Source organism: Aquarana catesbeiana, linkage group LG10 (genome assembly GCF_042186555.1).
Source record: "Aquarana catesbeiana isolate 2022-GZ linkage group LG10, ASM4218655v1, whole genome shotgun sequence".
NCBI classification, from domain to species: domain Eukaryota; kingdom Metazoa; phylum Chordata; class Amphibia; order Anura; family Ranidae; genus Aquarana; species Aquarana catesbeiana.
This window is the reverse complement of record NC_133333.1, coordinates 154,170,437-154,192,454: the sequence shown is the minus strand read 5'-3', so window position 1 is coordinate 154,192,454 and position 22,018 is coordinate 154,170,437. Positions and strand designations below refer to the sequence as shown.

At 40.4% G+C, this 22,018-nt stretch overlaps 1 protein-coding gene across 1 annotated transcript in view; it reads left to right on the top strand.

Moving 5' to 3' along the window:
• Positions 1-639: 639 nt before the first annotated feature.
• KCNJ14 (potassium inwardly rectifying channel subfamily J member 14) overlaps positions 640-22,018 on the top strand; it is a 92,542-nt gene continuing 71,163 nt past the window's right edge. The window contains exon 1 of the mRNA XM_073602768.1: positions 640-1,089. The gene's annotated coding sequence lies outside the window, so the exon portion shown is untranslated. The remainder of the gene's footprint in view (positions 1,090-22,018) is intronic.

The following is a 22,018-nucleotide window of genomic DNA, read 5'->3' as shown; positions in this document are numbered from 1 at the left end:
TTCCTTTTTCTAGTCCCGTCGTACGTGTTGTACGTCACCACGTTCTGGAGGGTCGGACTTTGGTGTGACCGTGTGTATGCAAGACCGATTGAACGGAATTCCACCGGAGAAACCTTCAGAGTTTATTCCGACGGCAAAACCGTGTGCACGCGGCATAAATCTCAGAACTGGATGGACAAAATACAAATTCCCTGGCGGGTAAAGTGACGGGCATATATGTATTTTGTCGAAAAATGTAGCTGTTTTCCTAGAGTTAAGAATATGCACCAGAGCTTTTCTTTGGATGACAATATACATTACACAGAGAAATTGTTTTAAATCTGCAAATTTTGGATGGAAAACACGAATTCAAGTGGGTTTACGTTTTTTGACAAGACTATGCATTCCTCATACACATAAAACTGTTTAATCTGTGTCTCAATACATTTATATGACTGGTCTGAATGGGAAACTAAATACACAGCAGTTTGCGAGCTTTATCTATTGAGATCAATATACCTATTGACTGGTCTCTTCATTGAAGCAGGCTTCAGCCCATGCCCTGACAAGTTCATTAATGAATCATCAGTAAGCAAACGCCTGTCTCTCCTGCTCTGGCTGCGTCCCCTCCAATGTGTTTGCTAACTTGCAGCAATTGGATGAGCACTGCAGCCCTGCACTTCCAGTTAGCATTACAAGTGGAGTGTGGGGAGGACTTCGCTGCAGTCATTTCCAAGCCTGCTTAAGAAAGGCTCATCCTCATAGGGGACTGAGAATAAAGGTGATTGGCTAAAGGCCTAGGGCAGTACAGTGATTGGATCAAAGGATTGAGTCACCTCGGTGGTGATTTAATTTTATTCTCTGAAATTCCCACATGTGAGCCTGGACAAGTCAAGCAAACAGACTGACAGACAGAAGGGGCTAGCTATCAGGACCAGATTTGATTTTTTTTTTTTTTTTATAAAATAAGGGTGCTTCCCAAGCTGTCGGAACAAATGAGGAGGCTTTACAAAAGAAAAGTGCGTAATTAAATTAGGGGATCTGAAAACTTTTTTACGCAAGAGCAGAATATCAACAAGTCAAGTATGTCAAAGCAGGCAGTATTCAAAGGTAAGGACCACTTTTATTTAATATTCTATATAGGAAAAAAACCTGCGTTAGAGTTTAAGTGTACAGAATAATATGTGGTGCTTTGGGAGTCATACAGAGGTAAGGTGATGAGAGGCCAGGACACAAGGATTAGAGGAAAGAGAGACAGGCTTAAGGGAAACAGACAAAATCACTTGATCCTTTTTGAAGAGGTGAAAAGAAAAACACCATCGAGAACAGGATGTAAACTGGCACGCAAAGGCTAAAAACACTTCTGAGCCATTAATAAAATAGGGCAAAAGGAGGACACGTACTTAAAAAAAAAAACAAGGACAGTTAGAAAAGCAGGGGGCAGGAAAATACTGAACTCTGTGTATATTTTGAAAATGCGTATACTTTTTCTAAAGTTTGTATTGTTGTGTAATTGCTTATTTTTTATATATTATGTGACATAAAGAAGTAGCAAATTGCTTGACTTTAGGAAAGTCAAGATTATTATTATTATATCAATATTATCATCAGCAGCAACAGCGGCAGCAGTAGCAGCATATTATCATTATTATAAGTAGTGGTGGTATAATATTATTAATATTATTATTGTAGTATATTTATTATCATATTTATATTATTATTATTATTATTTTAGCTATGAACTAACATTTTCTAAATTATAAGCAGCAGTGCAGTGACCGTGGGCAAAATGCGGTAACCCATTTTCCATTTTTTTTTTGTGGTAAATTCAGAGATTATTCTTGGATTAGGTGCCCTGGATTACTGCACTTTGTACCTGGTCACTGCATGTTGCATTTATTACCTTACAAAATAGTCCAGTAAATTTAAGGATAGATAGCTTTTTTCCAACAATTGTCAAACTTTATAGAAACATAGAAAAGTGATGGTAAAAAAAGACTGAGCAGTCTATCAAGTTTGCCATTTTTATTTATTTATTTATTTATTTATTTATTTTTTGTTTGTTGGTTTTTTAATTACTTTTTTGTCTAAGTATAGATCTATGTTTGTCCCAAGCATGTTTACTGTTAGCATTAACTACCCTTTCAGTAAAATAATACTTTCTAAAATTACTTTTGAACTTTCCTCCAGTTAGTCCTGTCCCCGTGTTCTTGATTTTGGTTTCATATTGAAAATACTGCCCTCTTGAACCTTATTCACCTGCTTGATGTATTTAAAGGGTTCAATCACGTCTCCCCTTTCCATTGTGTCCTCCAGACTGTACATATTAAGTTCCTGAAGTCGCTCTCGAAATGTTTTACCCCCAAACCTTTCACCATTTGTGTTACCCATCTCTGGACTTGTTCTATCTTATACAATATCTTTCTGTAAGTGGGGTCTCCAAAACTGGACACAGTATTCTAAATGAGGTCTCACTATATAGGGTAATCAGGACCTCCTTCCTCCTGCTGGCGATCCCTCGAGTGATGCATCCTAGAATTCTATTTGCAAGTGTAACTTTTTTATAGTGTTTGATCAGATCATATCCAAGCTTCTTTCTAGTTGTAGTAAAAAAAAAGAAAAACATGTACTCTTATGTTAGCCACATCCATTGCAATCTGTTGCTTACAATCCAGTTTACTTTTGTTTTGGTCTTCTGGTGCTTCATTCAGTGTCCCCACACATGGCATTAAAAACTGTTGAATGTGTGTTTTAAATAATTCTATTTAAGGTCACACACAAAGATAAAGAGCCACCCTTGCATACTGCTGAAAGAAAAATCTAGATTATGTCAAAGTCAAACCCTCAAGTGGAATAGGCACTAAAATATTATGACATTTCTCTATGCACCTAAATGTTCTGATTGTACAGGCATGCTGACTGTCACAGATGACATCCAAATGGTACAGTTACATATACAGTATATAACTACTGTAAAACATTTTCAAGTTTGCCATTCTTTCATATACTTCCATCCTGTATTTTTAACCTGCCTTTTTTTTTTTGGGGGGGGGTGTCACACATATGTTGTCTTTTGCATACATTTCAGCATAAGTTTAGTGAACGTACTATCATTGGAAAATGTGTAACCAGCATTAGTGGTATATAAGGAGGACAGAAATATGTAATTATCATTAAACGTATTATAGCAGCCAGTATTTTATAAAAAACAAACAAAAAAAAAAAACAATATGTAAAAATATTACAAGTAATTGCCAACATACGGATTATAAATACAGGTAATGTACAGATCAGCAAACTTTTCCATCGTACTCTACTTTGTTGGACTCTTGTTTTTTCACCAACCCAAGTAGTCATTTAAGGCCATTAGTATTTAAAATGTACAATATGTCCAGGCAAAACTTTTTTTTGTTTTGTTTTGAATAGAGTGAGGAAGGTTAAGAAACGCTGTTCAGTTTTTACCACTATCCGGGGCTCTCCATCTCCAACAGCAATACGGATTTTTTTTTTTTAAGTAGAATAGGGTAAAGCTAGAACCCCTATCACTTTTTTATTGTTGTCTGTGTCCCTTTTGCAGTTTTTTCATCACTTCCTGTCTTCTGAAACCATTGTCAATAGAGCCTCATTAGCAGTAAAACTCGACAGGGGTTTGACTCTTTCCCTATTCTTTCCAACACTAAAAAAGAAAATATTTGGATACAGACCATCATTTAGTTTAGATGAATAAACGTAAATAAAATTGTGCACATCAAAAATTCACAACCAATAAATTGGCCTGGTGGGGGGGGGGGGGACATTTTCATGTGCTAGATCCAGGCTGTTGAGAGCTTTGGTTTTAGTTCATAATGTTCTGTTTTAGTTATGTTATTTACTAATTCTTATACTTCATGGTATATAATAGCAGGCAGAGTTACCCTTTGAGACTGTACCTAATGGTCTATTATAAAACAGCCAAAGAATTTACACTATGGTTTTATGCATGAAGGAATCATATCAATATAACATTATTAAGTTATTATTTATTTCTGAAATAATCCCTGTTTTCTTGCATCACTGTATCTATCAGAGTTTATCTGTGTTTTTTACAGAGACAAAATATAAGGTGATTTTTCACTTACATACATGATAAAAAAACAACCAACCTGTTTTCTGTTTTCTTCATAGAGAGTTTCTAAACAAAATACGATATGCCACACATAAAAACCCACAGCAACCAATCATTTGTGGAGCAGCTGTAAAATGATGTAGGGTGAAATGTGATCATTATAGGTTACAATATTCTTGTAGTACGTCTCGTTTTTTGACTGCCTTACTCAAGGATTAGCATACCAAAGGTGACATTTAAGATATAGGTGGAGTCTGATGGTCTGAGTCAGCTCCTAGTTTCCTATATGTCTGATACTCCAGTGGCGAGACTTCCCAACTCTACTCCACCTGGAGGATATAAACCCAACTCTATGTGTTCCAGCTCCTCCTGATCTGTTCTCCTTAATATTAAAAATAAAAAAATCTAGGGAAAGTGGAACCCCTCCTAATGGGCACAGCAGATGTGCAGATCTGGGAACTTCTTATCTCTAATGCCCCTTACACACGATTGGAATTTCTGTCAGAAAAACCTTGGATGGTTTTACCGATGGAATTCTGCTCAAGCTTGCCTTGCATACACACGGTCACACAAAAGTTCTCTGAACTTTCGACCGTCAAGAACGCAGTGATGTACAACACTACGACGAGCCAAGAAAATTAAGTTCAATGCTTCCGAGCATGTGTTGAATTGTTTCTGAGCATGCGTAGGAATTTTGCGCGTCGCAACTACAACAGGCGATCGGAATTTCCGATAGGAACTTTTTCCGTCGGAAAATAGAGAACCTGCTCTCAATCTTGTGCTGGCGGAAATTCCCCCAGCAAAAGTCCGATGGAACATACACACGGTCGGAATTTCCAACCAAAAGCTCACATCGGACTTTTGCTGGCAGAATTTCCAATCGTGTGTACGGGGCATTAGAGTTTTAAGAAACTGGTATGTCAAACACTGAGAGCCTGTTAAGATCTATGTACTACGATAATGCACAGTGAAATTTGTACAAAGTACATAACAAATATTAATCTCACAAACATTACAAACTTGTGTAATAAAATTGGATCCAGCTAAAATTCAATCTTCAAATGATAATATATTCAAAAGTAAGAACCGAACATGCATTCATTTTATTTGTGTAATCACACTGTTCATTATGTACTCTATGTCTTATGTATGTTATATTATTTTCTGGGCTGTAATATCATCTTATTACACGCAACAGCTTAGATTCTCCCAATTTAGGTTTACCAGCAGTTCCTCTTACCCTTTTTTTAGGACCTGTCCTGGTAGCAGTTATTTTCCCTGTAATTTACACCTTCCTATAAAATTACCTAAAACTGATAAAAAAAAATTTTGCCTGAGTAATTTATAAAATTTATAATTCCAATATTAGATGTGCTGGCCCTGGCACTAAGGCGTAAAATATATTCCTGAAGAAGATGTCCATAAAATAGGTGATACTTGGATCACGGAAAGTTTAAATAAATAAAATACCTTTTAGGTACTGCTGTACCTTTCTAACAACTAGCTCTAAATCCACCCCAGCAAGCTAAACATCACAAACCTCCCCCTCCCTAGTTGCTTACCATAGTTCCAGAGCTGCGGCCTCCTCCAGATCTGAAGTCTGGCTCCATTCATGTCAATATGCAAGTGTGACCAGTATGGAAAAGGTTTTTGTTGGAGAGGCTGGAAAACTTGAGAAGGCAGCAGCTCTGGAATTAAGGCAGAAGGGCAACTGTGGAGGAAAGGTGTGTGTGTGTGGGGGGGGGGTTAGAACAATTTAGGCCGGCCATAGACGGCCATAGATTTGAACCCTGTGTGGGCAGGCTGATCGTACCACGTTGATCGATCAATCAACTTGGGTACAACCAGCCTGCCGGATTTTGCTTGTGATTATCGCTAGTGGCTGCTATAGCAGCTAGCAACAATAACTGTCTTCTCCCAGCGGGGATTGCTTCCCCTGTTCACCTCCATCGGGAGCAGATGATTGCTCGGCAGGAGGGACCCCCCTGTCAGCACTGTTTGTGTTGATGGGGGAATCACACAAATTTCTTTCCTGCAACCCATGGAAGAAAAAAGTCGACATCCAGCCCGTATGTATGGCACCATGTTTGACAGAAGCCAGCCTTTTGGCTGGTTTTGCAGCGGCCAAGAAAGGGTTAAAAACCACCGCAAAGCGCCTCCGGCAGTATAGCCGCGTTGCCCCATTGATTTCAATGGGCAGGAGCAGGGAAGGAGCTGCTGCTAGCTGCTAGCAGGACTTTTTTCAGGTCCTGCCAGCGCACCGCTCCAGTGTGAAAGCCCTCGGGGCTTTCACATTGGAGACAAAGCAGCGGCACTTTCAGGTCGGTTTGCAGGCGCTATTTTTAGGGCAATAGCGTCTGCAAACCGCCCCAGTGTGAAAGGGTCCTAACCATTTGCCAGGTTGATGATAAGGAGATTACCATACTTATTTTATTTTTTTATTTATTTATTTTAGGTACTTATATAGCGCCGTCAATTTACGTAGCACTTTACATATACATAGTACATTCACATCAGTCCCTACCCTCAAGGAGCTTACAATCTAAGGTCCCTAATTCACATTCATACATACTAGGGACAATTTAGACAGGATCCAATTAACCTACCAGCATGTCTTTGGAATGTGGGAGGAAACCGGAGTACCCGGAGGAAACCCACGCAGGCACAGGGAGAACTTGCAAACTCCAGGCAGGTAGTGTCGTGGTTGGGATTCGAACCAGCGACCCTTCTTACTGCTAGGCGAATGTGCTACCCACTACACCACTGTACTTGGTAACTTGATGGCAATAACCCAGCTATGTTCGGCCCAGAACGTCTGTAAACATGCTCTAGCAACCGCAGTGAGTCAAATAACTGTGGTCTCATAGGCTCAGAGAATCTACTCCTTCATTGTAATGTGTAACCAATGTGTAATGAGAAATCTTGAAACTGCAGCCAATTTAGAAGTTCTGACACTGTCATTTCACTGTGTCAGATCATCCCTGAATGGCTGCAGTTCCAGAATGTCTGATTGGTTACACATTATAATTAATGAGTTTATGTCCTCGATGCGGATTGCTCACATGACATTTTGGAAACTGTACGGCTTACTGCTTGTGAGTGCCTTCCCCAATCGCCCCCTTCTACATCTGAGACTGGCGCCCCCTCTGTGGAAGATTGGGATAAAGCTTTTTGTTTCCTTACAAATTGACAATAGCCTCCCAGGCACAAGAGAGGGACTATAAAATATTCACTGGGTTGTACAGGAGTCCAGAATTCCTCCATAAAATAAATCCTTCCATACTGGACCAGTGCTGGAGATGCGGAAAGCCAGGCAACACTCATCTCCACCTGTAGTGGCCCTGTCCTTATATCAGACCGTTTAAGAAGACCATTTTTAATGTTAGGCCACGTAATCATGAGTAATCATGGGTAAACAATAGCCAGAAAAGGTGGAGATAGCTCTTTTATCCATGATTCTTGGTTCCATCAAAAGAGGCCTGTCTCAATTTCTAATCTTAGCTGGTCGAGCTCTGATTCCCAGGTACTGGAAATATTCCACTGTCCCTACCATTAGGGAATGGGTAACTGAATTGAATTATGTAATGAGGATGGAAGAGCTACATGCGGATGCTCCTGAGTTTTATGAAATTTAAAGACTTGTGGTTTGTGTGGATGGGGTTCTCCACATCACCCAAACTATTAACTTTTCTTGGATAATATTTGAATTAGCACTTTTCTGTCTGCCTAATTAGGTCGCCCCTTCCCGCCGCACAACTCCCCTCTTTCTTTCCTCTCCCCTCTTCCCTCTTTTTGTTGCTCATTTTTTTCTTTTCTCTCTCGCGTCCTCTTTTTTCCTAATCTCCGAAAAATAAAAGTGGCCTCTCGCCATGATTGTTACAATTTCCTGTAGAAACGATCCCTTAGGGAATTGTACCCTTACTGGTACAATACTGGTGTCCAACCTGAATCAAAACCTGGCCTTACCCAGCCTGGTAGACCCCATCCCCACTTCAGCTGCCCTTCAAGTGGTAACTTGGGCCTGTTACTTGCTAGATGTTGAATTCCAGTCCATATTCTACGTTTTATTGGTACATAGTCAAAATCCCATTTTTGTATTACCAGGTGTGTTATTTGCTTTTATTCTGACACAGATGTGTGAAAAGTATGTATCAGATTTCTTGTGCCACAAATTTAATAAAACAAATGTATTCTTTAAAAAACAAAAAAACAAAACAATTAATGAGTACATTCTCTAAACTGTGAGACCACAACTATTTCCCTCACCGGACCCCACAGTCACCACCTATGAGACTGAGCGGCTGTGGGTTTGGTTGGCTTATTTCCTGGATCTACCAGAGATGCAGATTGAGCAGATCCTGCAGGATGAGTTGCTCAGATATGCGCAGTGCTTCCACCTGGTTCTGGCCTGGAACCTCCTGAGGATCTGTACTCAATACCTGTGCCCAGAGGGTGAAGAAGAGGAGTGGCCACACCACCTATGCTGCCACTAGTTGAAGAGCCTATTACATACCTGGTAGAAACTAGTAGCTGTGGAGGCTTCTCTTGCATCTCTTGCCCAACACTACTGAAGTTAGAGTGGGCACAGAGTGGCATGAGTACTGGAGTTTAAAGGCTAGACCTGACCTGTGCCACAACCAGATGAGTAAAGATGGAAGCTGTAATTTAGTGAACAGTAACCAGACACAGGAACCACTTGGTACTGGAACAGGAGACAGGAGTGGAGTACAAAAAATGAGCCAAGGTCAGCAACAGCAGGGCAGTGTGGTAGGAGAATCAGGAAGCAAGACAAAGTCCAGGAAACAAGCCAAGGTCAGTAACAGCTGGGCGCCATGGTAACAAAATCAGGAGGCAATGACAGGGTCCAGGAAGCAGGCCAAGGTGAGTAACAGCCGACAACCATGGTAACAAAATCAGGAGGCAAAGACAGGGTTTAGGAAGCAATCCAAGGTCAGTAGCAGCTGAGCTGATAAATAAGGCAGAAGGTAGTAGCAAAGTCCAGGGAGTAAGCTGTGTCATACACAAATCAGCAGGTCAGGTCTCAGGTAAAGCAAGGACAACCTGAAGACCATGCAGCAACTTCTCTCTGCTATGCATCAGTTTATATAGGCCACTGGGCAGCAAACCCAGTTCATGCTAACTCCTGCGTGCGACTTCCCACTACTGCACATCCAACCTTTCCTCATAGAAGTGCATAGAAGCATGGGCAGTATAATGTGCACACGCATATGCCTGTACTGGTTTCTTTTTGCTGCTGAGAATCTGGCCTTCCTTACAGAGCCAGTGTCTCTCAGTCAGATTTAGTTACACAGGCAACAGGAGGGTCAGGGATTTCGGGGGAAAATTAGTGTAATGCTGGGGTAATGGTTTAATAGAGTGAGTCTTGGTGTTATTGGGGTAAAAGAGAATGGGGGTAAAAGAGAATGGGTATAGCCTATAGCCTATAAACAGTATATATAGCACTGTGTTTTTTTATATTGATGTATATTGGTGTATTTTACTGGAGTTTCCAGACCTAAGCCTCTTAAAGCGGGGGTCCACCTATCTATCGTTTTTTTTTTTTTGAGTTCATTCACAAACTTTTCTTCTCAGCATTACATACTCACATATTGTGTGTAATATGTCCGCCTGTGTCAGATTTCGTCGGAAAGAATAACTTATATTATTCACTGCAGGCGGTTTCCATCTTCATTGTGGGCATTTGAAGCCCACAAGCATTTATTTCCTGGATGTGGTGAATGCTGTGCTCCCAGCATTCACTGCTCATTCCCGCACATGCTCAGTGGCATCCTGGGAAGCCTGAGACTAGCTCCCAGGAGTCTGGGAGAGGCTAGAAACACGCCTACTCCCACGGGAGGAGAACTAGGAAGTGCAAAGAAGAATAGAAAAATAAAAGGTAATTACGGCGATTTAAATTTTTTTAAACGGCATGTCAGCATCTAGGCAAGGAAGAGAATACATACAGATATTGTTCAAAATTTGGGTGGAACCCCGCTTTAATTGACTTGCCCACTACCCCACCCCCTGCTCTGTCCCATTATCAGGAATCGTACATTTTCAGAAGTTCCCAAATATGGAGATTACACATAGAAATGGGTGTCACCTGCTGGGCTGTGCTGTGTGGTAGGGTTGTGTAAAGCTAAGAACTATTCAGAAATATAATTACTTTGGCAGGTAAAACATCTTCCTCACGTTTTTCATTAGTGTCGGTAGTAGTATATTTTACCTTGTTAGCCTTTAATTAATGCAGAAAGTGTGGAGTTCAAGTGATATACTTTTTTGGGTAAGATTATTATTAAAGATGCAGATGTTTGAGAAGTTCCTTAATCAGGCTTTATACATTTTTTTTTTTTAGTTTTGGACAGAGTAGAGAGGGGATAGAACATCTGTCAGTTTTTATTGCTGTCTGTACCCCGTTAAGGAGATTCCCCCTCTCTGTTTGTCCTGTTTACTATCATCATTATCATTGAAAGTGAAAGTAAAAGAAAATTCAGAATTTTGGGTTATCCCCAGAAAAGTAATAGAGGGGAAATCTTCCAATGGGTACACTATTTCTGGTGGCCTGGGGGTCCACAAGGAATTCCTTTAATTTGCAGGGAATTCATCGCACTTCCTGTTTGGCTATGAGACAGGAAGTAAAGGGAAATCTCCCCAATGGGACACAGATGGGGAAAAAAATCTGAATTTTTTTTTTAACTATAGTTATACTAGTTATACTTAGCTATACTAAGTCTACATTAATCTTTTACATAAATGTGCCCATGCAGACCAGAGGCCACATCAGTTTAAAGTGGAACTTCACTCTCTCAATCAACACTGACTATTTTTATTTATGCTGATAGCGTTAGTAAATAGATAGGAAAGTATATCATATTTACTTGTTTTAAAGGTTTTATTTTTAAATTTCTGCAGATATTTCCTGGTTTCCAGGCCTAGGCATATGATGTCATACATTTTCACAGTTCAGCACACCTTTCTGCTTGCATGCCTCAGGTAAGGGCAGATGGACTACAGGAAGTAAATGCTACATGTATTCATCTGCCCTTACTCTAGATGGCCCTAGCCAGAAATGCCAGGGGGTGGTTTTCAAAGTGATTTTTCAGCAAAATTTAGTATAGAGACATGGATAGATGGATGAATTTGCTTTGAATTTAAAAAATGAATCAAATAGTTTTTTTATTTGTGGCGCTCAGATACAGTGTAGTCTCCACTTTAAAGTGTACTATACTGTATTATTGTTTAATGCAAATGCCATGCCTGTAGGCCTTTTCTTTTACCATAAAACCTGACTGGTTTTTGAATCAGGAAGCAACCTCCACCCAGGACAGGATTTATCTCTCAGGAACCTACAGGCAGAGAATTCTGAAGCCCCCCCCCCCCTAAAAAAAAGTCAGCAAGACCGACATTTTTGGAAAATTGTCACAAAGGGCTAGGAAATGCAAAATGTCAGTAAATAACATACTAAAGAGAATTTTAGAACAAACACAATAAACTACCCAAATTTTCATAGGATGTATTAAGGTGAAAAAACACGAGGGTTTACAAGCCCTTTAAGTTGTTGCAGAGACAAAATCAGAGGTTACAAAAATATAAACAAAAATATTTCTTGCCACAAATGAACATAAACATAATGAACGTAAACGAATGGCATCCGTTTACATCTGCTCTGTTCCATTTCACCAGATCTGGATAGGGCCTTGTCCGTTTAAAAAAAAGTGGATGTGGATGTAAACAGAGGCATACCTCCCAACATTTTGAGATGGGAATAAGGAACATATACTAACAAACATATGTAGGCTTAGGACACGCCCCTGCCACACCCCCTTAAAGGAGAATTAACCAAAAAAAATGAATTAATTAAATCCACAAGGGCTTTTTTACCACTACTGTTCTTTATACTGGCTTTTAAAATTTACAAATGCAGCAATTTAGAAAGATTTAGCACTGGGAAACACTTTTTGAAAGATAAAAAGTGCATTTTATATACAACTCTATAGATCAGACCAAAATGAGGGACAAATAAGGAAGAAAAAGGGACAGAGGGACATTGCTCCAAATCAGGGACAGTCCCTCTAAATCAGGGACGGTTGGGAGCTATGCAGATGGTAAATGCATGATCATCCATTCACATCCGTTGGTCTGTAGAAATGCATTGCTGTCCATTTTTCATCTGTCAATGGATGAATAAAAAATGGAGAGACAGTCCCACAGTGTGAAAGTGCCGATTGTAATCAGATGACCACATAATTAGGTGTTCAGACGTCAGGCCCTCTAGTAATCACATCCCTGGCTGTTTGAAAGAAAGACTGGCTGAGAAAAAAATTTGTTTTGTTAGTGAATTTTTTGTATTGCCATTAAAACAGCATCCATATGAAAATGAATACAAATGGCATAAAAAATAGGCTAAATTCTCGTAATAAATTCATGAAACACCTCAATTAATGTAGGATTTTACACTTAACCATGATCTAAAACTCCCAGGATTTGGGAACAAATTAGCAAATTAATCTACAAAGGTTAAAACATGTTCACAGCGCAACAGAATTATTATAGCACAATTAAAATGTTTAGTGTAAAGAAGGGTGGTAAATGTGTTTGCCTTAATATTCTTCTTGTTCTGGCGTGCAAAGGAGTGTCTAGTTCCCAGTCATGTCTTTTTGTACAGTTTTCCCTGAGGGCCTTCACAAATGCACTGACCATTGCTAGGATAATTAAAACTACATTATGTAACATTGTGCTCATGTAAACAGGCTTACCATTGCTAACTTGTAGGTGAAGAGTTAACTATAGATGAGATAAAGGACAGTGCTTTTTTCTGTCTTTTTAATTTAGTCATATAGTACAATTTCAAATAGCACAATAAAAATCATCTGTACAAAGTTTAGTAGCTTTTAATAAGCAGCTAGAAGAGATTTAATTCCCTTTCATACCTTAGTTTTGCACTACTCCACACGCTTTAACATGTGCTGTTTCTTGCATTGAAATGCATTGCATTAGGGCAGCCAGTTCATTTTTAAGAGTGTTCCCAATGTACCACAAAGCAGCAAACAACAGACCCAAAGTGAATTTTTTAATGCAATGTGTGTTGTGTAATGTGCCCAATGCATAGGTATGAAGGGGGTCTTTAAGAAAATCTTTAACTTTGATGCCACTAAACTCTGTGTAAGCTCTGTGATGGTCAGTGTCCAAGCCTACTCAGGGTTAATGATCTTTCCTTCTTCCTCAAGTCACAGTATTAGGGCCTGGTGATTGGTCGCTCGGACCCAAACAATGCATCCGGGGAAGAAAGTGCACAAGGACACTTGCTGTCCCAGGAAGACAGGAAATGTGTAGGGAATTATGACAGGGAGGCTAAAATATCATCCTTTTTAGGTGTATTACAATGACAGCACACCGCTTGCTCCCATGCAAAGTCTCGCGTCCAACATGTTTCGCCCACAGCAATCGCTTAATCATAGGGTGATCCCCATGTTGTGGGTGAAACATGTTGGGTGCTTGGCTTTGGGTGGGAGTGAGCGGTGTGCTGTCATTGTCATAAACCTTGGCTGGAGTTAAACTTCTTCAGTTTGTGGCCTGTGTTTTGGCTGGTGGATTGTAGGAAGAGCAAACACCAGGGAATCAAGAAGGATACAGGATTGCCTGTGAGTGGGGAGAAGAGTTGGGTTTGTCTATCACTTTTCGGTGGACTGACATTTTTTAGTAAAGAGTGTCCAAATTAACCGCTCTCTAACCAACCACCGCAGTTATACTGCGGCAGGTTGGCTCCCCTGCGCGAGCCGTCGTAGCTATACGTCGGCTCACGGTATAGCAATTGCCGCAAAGGGCTAGGAAATGCAAAATGTCAGCAAATAACACACTAAAGTGACTTTTAGAGCAAACACAATAAACTACCCAAATTTGCATAGGATACATTAAGGTGAAAAAACACGAGGGTTTAAGTTGTTGCAGAAACAAAATCAGAGGTTACAAAAGTATAAACAAAAATATTTCTTGCCTACAAATGAACATAAACGTAACGAACATAAATGAATGGCATTGTTTACATCTGCTCTGTTCCGTTTCAACAGATCTGGATAGGGCCTTGTCCGTTTAAAAAAAAGTGGATGTGGATGTAAACAGATGCATACCTCCCAACATTTTGAGATGGGAATGAGGGACACCTACTCTCAAACATATGTAGGCATAGGACACGTCCCCTGCCACACCCCCTTAAAGGAGAATTAACAAAAAAAAAAGGTTAATTAAATCCACAAGGGCTTTTTTTTTACCACTACTATTCCTTTATACTGGCTTTTAAAATTTACAAATGCAGCAATTTAGAAATTGGATGAAAGGTTTAACACTGGGAAACACTTTACGAAAGATAAAAAGTGCATTTTATATACAACTATATAGAGCCACCTCCACTTTGCATAATTAGTCCTCTCTCCTCCAGGGAAGTATCTGCTCCCCAAGGTCTCCAGCACTTATAGTCATAGTACGTTTACTATGTGTACCTGCCTTCCGATTGAGAGCTGTGTTAGCCATTTTGGGAGTAGGTGTACACAGTACATTTTGACACCACATGTGAACTGTTTATAGACCTTTCCTTGGATTACAGGCAGTCCCCGAGTTACAAACATCCGACTTACATTTGACTCATACTTACAAACAGAGGGAGACAACAGGAAGTGAGACGAAATCTACCCCTAGGAAGGGAAATTCACTCATGTAAGAGATATTATGGGAAAAAGGTGACTCCACTGAAGCTATGTCACCAATCCTTGTTTCCACAACAACCCAAAATTTTCTAAATCCAATTGTCACAGGGACAGAAAGGGGAAATCTTCTGAACAGGGGCACAGACAACAAAACAATCATTACAGGGGCGTTTAGCCTTCCCTATGCTAGCCCAAAAACGTAAAAAAAATGTTTTGGCTGAAGTTACACTTAAAAAATGTACCTGTTCCATCTTACATCTAAAAAATGTACCTGTTCCATCTTACATCTAAAAAATGTACCTGTTCCATCTTACATCTAAAAAATGTACCTGTTCCATCTTACATCTAAAAAATGTACCTGTTCCAACTTACATAAAAACCTTCAGTTTGTAACCTGGGGACTGCCTGTACACATTAATGCCCCGTACACATGGTCGGATTTTCCAATGGAAAATGTGTGATAGGACCTTGTTGTCGGAAATTCCGACCATGTGTAGGCTCCATCACACATTTTCCATCGGATTTTCCGACACACAAAGTTTGAGAGCAGGATATAAAATTTTCCGACAACAAAATCCGTTGTCGGAAATTCCGATCGTGTGTACACACAGACAAAGTGCCACGCATGCTCAGAATAAATAAAAAGATGAAAGCTATTGGCCACTACCCCATTTATAGTCCCAATGTACGTGTTTTACATCACCGCGTTTAGAACGATCGGATTTTCCGACAACTTTGTGTGACCGTGTGTATGCAAAACAAGTTTGAGCCAACATCCGTCGGAAAAAATCCTAGGATTTTGTTGTCGGAATGTCCGAACAAAGTCCGACCGTGTGTACGGGGCATAAGTCACACATTTGGTCAACGTGATGGTGATGGCAAGGATGTTTAAGTATGACTAGTTATGGCTAGCCAGAAAAAGGGATCCAATTTCAAACACCTCTATATTAACTGGGCTCCTATGATACTGCCTTCAAGACTAAAGTTTACAGCACTTTTATGTCATTTTGTTATAGCTGCATAAGCCACATGTCAAATCAAAACACCTGCATTTTTGTAAGTTCTCAGAATAAATTACTCCTTAGAATTTCCTAGGCTGAAGATGCTGGAGCAAAAGCAAACAGGAAGAAAATTGTACACTGTTACATAACTTTTAGCACCCTAAATAGCAACCCCTCTGATATGTTTTTTTTTTTATCCTAACCGGGCTAAGAATTCTGTGAGAAATAATGTATAAATAAGCGTATAGGATGGGAGGTCAGAACCCTAAACCACCCACTTAAAGCTTCAAAAACATGTGCATGAAGGTCTGCTTTCATTTTTGGGCATTTACTGATATGTATTGTGTGTTCTCTGGTATCAAAGTGCAGTCTTCTCCGGTTAGAAAATCCAATTGCTAAAACTCAGCATCAGTGTCTAGCAGAATGGTAATGTACTGTGTAACCTCAAATGTCATCTCTTAGATGTCAAGTTTATGTAAGTAGGTGATGTAGATGGACAGGATCCTCTCAATAAAGCCGATGTTGTCAAAATCCAGACATAAAGAACAACTCAGCAAAGAATTCTACAATTTTACATTAAAACCCATAACACAGAGGACAAACTATTCCTTGTTAAAACATGGAAGATCGATCGATCCAACTATCTATCTATCTATCTATCTATCTATCTATCTATCTATCTATCTAGAAATACGTTGCGCTAGAGTGTGCTGAAATGATAAATTAAAATATGTGTATGTCCATAGACGTAGATGGATCCATATAGTGACACTTAAAAATTAATATAGATAATAATAAACCTAATACTGAAACATAAAAATATATAAGCTATACCTAAGTTCATTAAGGTACAGTACATGCAACCAATGTGACCTTGTATAAAGTGCAAAATGTGAAAACAATATACTACAGTGAAAACAATTTTTTTTTTATATAAGTTACCAAAAGGGCTTGGTGCCACACAATATATGTGAACAGACAGTCCTCAACAGAACAATAAAAAAAATATATATATAGTGAAATCAGGAAAATAAAAAAAATGTGCTTAAGTGTCGAATGATGTTATTTTCCAGCGTGCTCATAAATTTTCTTAGTGATGAAAACCATGCTTTGGTGCAATCCAGTGCCCCCCCCAGGAAATATGCTCACCTCAGGGCGTGTGACTCAGTTGTTAACTAAGTCAAAATACGCCTTTGAACCACTCCAGGGTTCAGTATGGGTCACCAGATATCAGGTTCCAATGTGATCAGCAAGATTATAAGGGAAAAAAACGCTTGATGGTGTGATAACGTTTTATGAAAATTTAATCAATAAAAACTCTCCCCAAATGGGGTACTCACAAATTCAAGGTGCGTCAGTGCACCATTCTATATACAGTGTACAATCAATAAATCGGTGCAGGGGTATGGTGTGCGTCCCATCTGTGACGGATCCACAAAATCTTGTTCCATCCTGGCCCCTCCACTATGCGTGTTCGACACAGGGATCACGTGTCTTCATCAGGGGGATTAATCCCAAACTCCGACAAACCTCTGTGTTCCCGGGGCAACCATGGGGCATAAGACAGATTCCATACTGCCATACATTTCTCCAGGGGGATAACTTGGTCCCCCTTGGTCTGATAACCCTATAATACCGCTTGATATCAGAAATTCCTAAGCCACCTGCCTTTTTAGAGCACTTCAGTACCTTCATAGCTATTTGCGGTCTCCGTGCATTTTACACAAACCAAGAAAGCATACTTGTAAGTTGCAGGAAGAAACTTCTAGGTGAGGGCACAGGCACCATCCACAGGAAAAAGAGTACCCCTGGGAGGACATCTTATAACTTAATGATATTTACCTGCCTAACCAGGTAAAGGCTGTCTTTGTCCAGATCGATAAGTCCCAGCGTACTGCACTCAGTAGAGTGGGGTAGTTGTTAGTGTACAATGTTTCAAAGCGATCTGTGAGTTTGATGCCCAAAATACTTTTAAGAGGATTTAGCCCAGGCAAAGGGAAAGGCCATCTGGAGGTTGGTTGCGAGAGCCGAGGGCAGCGCAATGAGCAAAACTTCAGATTTAGTATAATTGATCTTAACCCCTTGGAGCTTTTCTGACCCTTGTTGCTTAGCAGTTAAAATCAATATTTTTTGCTAGAAAATTACTTTTAACCCCCAAACATTATATATATATTTATAGCAGAGAACCTAGAGAATAAAATGGCGGTCATTGCAATATTTTATGTCACACAGTATTTGCACAGCAGTCTTTCAAAGCAATTTTTTTGGAAGAAATACACTTTCATGAATTAAAAAAAAAAAACAGTAGAGTTAGCCCAATTTTTTTGATAATATGAAAGATGATGTTATGCCGATTAAATAGACACCTAATGTGTCATGCTTTAAAACTGTGCACGCTTGTGGAATGGCGACAAACTACGGTACTTAAAAATCTCCATAGGCGACGGTTTAAAAATTTTTAACGGTTCCCTGTTTAAAGTTACAGAGGAGGTCTAGTGCTAGATATATTGCTCTTGCTCTAATCATCGAAGCGATTTGTGGTGTGAACACTGTTTAGATTTGCTGGCGCGACTTGCTTCTGTGTGCGAGCACGGAGGGATGGGCACTTTAAATTTGAGTTTTTTCTTATGTATTTTGTTTAAATTTTTTTTTTTTTTTTTTTACACTATCCCTTTTTTTTCTATCACTTTTATTGCTGTCACAAGGGATGTATACATCCCTTGTGACAGAAATAGGCAGTGACAGGTACTCTTTATGGAGGGATCTGGGGTCTATAAGATCCCAAATTCCTACTTTGCACTTAAAAGCATTTAAAACACCAAGTTTGGCTGTTTTGAATACTCTCGTTTTTTAAAATCTGGCGCCTTTACTTTAGGGCTCCAGCAAACTGTAAGTGATGTCATGACATTGCTTCCGGGTTACTAGATCCGAGACCCGAGCAAAGCCAATTCTGGCTTTGCTTGGGTCTCTGGCTAGCTGGCGGACGTGCTGTCTGGTCGTTCGAGCCTCCCTGTGGGACAGAAGAGGCCGGGCGAGCCACGGAAGGCAGCGGGAGTGGGGGGACGTCCCGTCCTGCTGCTTGTAATAACAGCCGCATTGGTTGTTTTTACAAGAAAGCCGTCCATCAGCTCTAAAAAAAACAGTACCGGCGTGATTCCTGTAGCTGCAGGCACCACCCCAGTACAACCCCTTAAAGCCGAAGGCTGCAAATATGCGTTATGTCAGCGTGAAGTGTTTAGAGTTGGAAAGCACACTAAAACTTATAGGTTTCTGCATCAGGTTAGGCAGTGAGATCAGGGGGTCCATAAGGTGAAATTGCACATCATCAGCATAAGCTGACAACTTGTGTTCTGTGTTCTACACCTTCAACCCCCTTATGTCTTGGTTCGCCCGAGTAGAAAAAAAGACCTGGATTTATTCCAAAATGCACATAATATAACTGGATAATCATTTTTTTAGGTAAAGTTGATCCAGGAAATATGAGATTGCCTCTTTGGGAGATAAGGAAGGACTTTTTCCCCTACTGGATCAAATTGGATCAGGCTTTGGTTTTTTTGTCTTTCTCTGGATCAACTGTGGGTATTGGATAGTGTATATGGAGGTTTTCTATTTTTTCCTCTGTTGGTTGAACTGGATGAACCTACGTCTTTTTTCAAACAGATTATGTAACTACTCTGACCTATTCTAGGTGGATGAATTAGAACATTTGGGGGCTCAAAGGGGACTGTTTTGTTAGCATTAAGTGATGTCATTTATGTATGTTGCGCAAATGTAATAGTATTTATGGCAGTAATAAGACCATATTTATCAAGTGATGCCTACCATCCCTGGCAGGGATGTGTGAGCCAGTCTTCTTAACCGCTTGCCGACCAGCCGCCCTCATTATACTGCAGCAGGTCGGCTCATTCCTGCAAATTGCCGTAGCTGTACATTGGTCCTTTTAACATCTATAGCAGGCGCATGCCCACTGCACAGCAGAGGAGCTGATGCGCGTGGCTAGCGGTGGCGATGTCCGCTGGCCACCCGCGATCGCTCCACAGAGAGCCAGAACAGGGATCTGTCAATGTAAACAAACAGATCCCCGTTTTGACAGGGAAGTACAGAGTGATCGTCTGTTCCAGGTGATCAGGAAAAGCGATCTCTCTGTACTCCCAGTCAGTCCCCTCCCCCCACAGTTAGAAACACCTCCCAGGGAACACATTTAACCCCTTGATTGCCCCCTAGTGTTAACCCCTTCCCTGCCAGTGTCATTTATACAGTAATCAGTGCATTTTTATAGCACTGATCACTGTATAACTGTCACTCGTCCCAAAAAAGTGTCAAAAGTGTTCGATCTGTCCGCTGCAATGTCGCAGTCCCGCTAAAAATCGCTGATCATCGCCATCACTAGTAAAAAAAAATTAGTAATAAAAATGCCATAAATCTATCCCTTATTTTGTAGACGCTGTAACTTTTGCACAAACCAATCAATATATGCTTATCGCGATTTTTTTACCAAAAATATGTAGAAGAATACACATTTGCCTAAACTGATGAAGACATTTTTAATTTTTTTTATATATATTTATTATAGCAAAAAGTAAAAAATATTGTTTTTTTTCAAAATTGTCAGTCTTTTTTTGTTTATAGTGCAAAAAAAAGATAAAGCGCAGAGGTGATCAAATACCACCAAAAGAAAGCTCTATTTGTGGCAATTGTTTGGGTACAGTGTCGCATGACCATACAGTTGTCAGTTAAAGCGACGCAGTGCTGCATCGCAAAAAATGACCAGGTCATTAAGGGGGAAAATCTTCTGGGGCTGAAGTGGTTAACCACTTCAGCCCCGGAAGGATTTACCCCCTTCCTGACCAGAGCATTTTTTTGATTCGGCACTGCGTTGCTTTAGCTGACAATTGCGCATTGTATCCAAACAAAATTGACGTCCTTTTTTTTCCCACAAATAGAACTTTCTTTTGGTGGTATTTGATCACCTCTGCGGTTTTTCTTTTTTGCGCTATAAACAAAAAAAAGAGCGAAATTTTGAAAAAAAGCTATATTAGGGCGGACTGGACCTACATGAAAACGGTATTGACCAGATTCGGATTGGGTCCCAAAATGCTGGCTTGGATATCCTCCCTGTATGGCTCCCCGACTGCCAGAGTGAAGGTCAATGGGCTATTGTCCAATGCCTTCCAGATTAGCAATGGGACACGCCAGGGATGTCCGTTATCCCCTCTTATTTTTGCTCTAACCCTCGAACTGCTGCTTAATAGGATCCGCCTCAATAACGATATCAAGGGCTTTAAGGTGGATCCGATAGAACATAAGATATCCGTGTACGCAAGAGATGTCTTGTTTTATGTCTCTGACCCCCTGATATCGTTAGCTAACATTTTGGCAGAGTTGAAAGAATTTAACCTACTATCTAACTTCAAGATAAATTATAACAAGTCCGAAATCCTGTCACTGAATGTCCTCTCGGGTTTGCGTACACAGCTGCAATCTGCTTTCTCATTTACATGGTGCCCAACCGCCCTGAAGTACTGAGGGGTCAATTTGCCCACGAGCTGCTCTCTGCTTTATAAATGCAACTACACACCACTACTTTCCAGATGGGACAGGGTTGCATTTTCATGGATGGGCCGAGTCAGTGTTCTTAAAATGAATGTGCTACCTCGTATATTGTTTTCCCTGCAGATGGTGCCAATTGCCTTTCCTAGGACTTTCTTCTCAACCCTCAATAGTCTGTTTATTAAGTATATATGGAGTGGGAAATGCCCTCGGCTGGCTCTCCGTACGTTACAGCGCCCTAAGACGAAGGGAGGTTTGGGGGTGCCCATGGTCCACAGATACTATGAGGCTGTAGCTTTACAACGCATTTTAGACTGGTATCATAATACCCCTTACAAACTCTGGGTACCCCTGGACAAGTTTATGGCAGGTCGTAACCTATCACATGCCCCGTGGGTCCCCCAGGAACATAGGGGCCTCTCGATGCTGGTCTCTCCACTGGCCGCCCATGCCTTGGTGACTTGGGACGCGCTGAACAAGGGAGGAAAGCTCGTACTACCAACTTCCCCCTTGGCGCCCCTAAGCGGCTTCCCCTGAGTTGAAAGAATTTAACCTACTATCTAACTTTAAGATAAATTATAACAAGTCGCCCCTGGGTTCGCCCCCTGGTTCGCCCCTGGGGAAAATCCTTCCTTTTTTCGGACCTGGGCGGCTGATGGGGAGTCCAGATTTGTTCAGGATCA